The sequence below is a fragment of the Vombatus ursinus genome, unplaced genomic scaffold (assembly GCF_900497805.2).
Source record: "Vombatus ursinus unplaced genomic scaffold, bare-nosed wombat genome assembly UNPS02015035.1, whole genome shotgun sequence".
In the NCBI taxonomy this organism is placed as follows: Eukaryota; Metazoa; Chordata; class Mammalia; order Diprotodontia; family Vombatidae; genus Vombatus; species Vombatus ursinus.
The window spans coordinates 1661768-1663665 of NW_020954813.1; positions in this window are offsets into that span (position 1 = coordinate 1661768).

Consider the following 1898-nt stretch of genomic DNA (forward strand, 5'->3'; position numbering starts at 1 on the left):
CTCTCTCTCTCTCTCTCTCTCTCTCTCTCTCTCTCTCTCTCTCATAAGTTCCTAAAAAAGAGTTCCTGGCATTCCAAGTGATGATTGTAAATCTCCCCAGTTAATTTATGAACCAATAAAGTCCTGTCAAGTCTCCTTCTCATCTTCTGGAAAACAGGTCTGCAGAAGAGGGGAGGGGGAAAGGCTAGCTAGTTACTAGGGAAATATATTCTTGTTTCTCTTCTATTCCTCTTAATCTTTTCTTTGGAGCTAGTTTCATTCCACCACGGAATATAGAAATCCCTACCAACACAGACGACATTTGGGCCGATATGGTCGACATTGTTAGATTGCGGGGCTTTAAGGAAATTAACAATAAATGCATCATTATTGTATCCAAACTGCCATCAGATTAAATTCAAAGCTTGAAATGAAAAGCTGAGACAGTCAGTTCCTTACACACACAGAGGAGATGAAGACTGTTACAAGGCAATAGCATTTCTTAAGCTTCCCTCCTCCCTTCTCCCTTCAGTAAACACCTTGTAAATTTGTCTGAAATTTTCAAATTTTTCCTTAATTGAGGTTCCTTTCCTGTTCATTTGGGGTTGGGTGTGAAAATATATCAAGTTGCTACAACACAAAAGACTGCTCTCTCAAGCCACATTTCACAACATTATTTAATCAGATGGTCTTAATTTTCTGCATGACATTATCTTTTCAAGCTGACGTAAGACCGGGCTGTGATATTTGCATATTCAAGACGGAACTGTGCAGCTTAACTCTGTTTCTCCTTGTGTGGGGGATTTGGGGTTTTTGCACTTTGAAAAACCAAATGAAGCATCCTTACAAAAAAGATTTCCTCAGCCTTTGAGTGACTTTGTCCCTATCTTTTAACCAAAGGAATACTCAGAGCTATTTTAAATGCCCCCATGCTCTCTGAATCAGCTGTCTGGATGTGTGTGAGGTATGTACATATGTCCTTTTTTCCTGATGGTCTCTGAAGTGCAGTCTCATTAGTCAAAGAAACATGGCTACTTGGCTAATATTCGCAAGACAGGCAACTTGTTCAGGAAGGAAGTCGTTCTCATCGAAAGGAGACAAATTCCAACTCTTGGGGAAGAAAATGAAGTGCAGTCTGGATGCTCTTGACATGCAGCTAGCAAGTACCACAATAATTGTTTTGAACAGCCCTAAAAAAGGAATTAGAATCTGAAGGCCCCAGAGAGGTAAAAAAAAAAAAGACTAGCCCCTGGTCACACAACTAGGGAGTATCAAGGTTGGAATTAGAACTCGAGTTTCTTCACTCACAATCAATACAGGGCTTTTTCCATGTGATAGATTCTATGTGATCATTGATGATTCTTTGGTTTCTTTTTTGGGTCTTTCATTTTTTTTGCTTTTTGGTGAGGCATTTGGGGTTAAGTGACTTGTCCAAGGTTACACAGTTAGTGAGTATCAAGTGTCTTGAGGCTGGATTTGAATTCAGGTCCTCCTGACTCCAAAGTCTGAGCTCTATCCACTGGGCCACCTAGCTGCCCTTATGGATGATTCTTTGGAGAGCTGTGAAAATTCTGACTCTTAGGGTCATTTGAATTCAGAATATGCACTCCAATCTAGGTTCCTGGTTAGTAGCTTCTACCATTTTGCTTTATTGATGTTGTTGTTATCACCACTGTTGTTGTTGTCCTCATTGCCAATGTTGTTGTTGTTATTTTTCCCTAACTTCTAAAAGGGGGATTTCCTAATAGCCTGGAATACTTCTATGACAATATCTGGGCTGGTTGGAGTATGTCCTTCATTCATTAGGTCACTTAGTGAGAAGTAGCTTCCTGGATAGCCTAAAAATTAAAAAAAAAAAATAGAAGCCCAAAAGTATTTGTAAGACTAGTTGGTCTAGTGTGCCTGAGGCATATGGATAT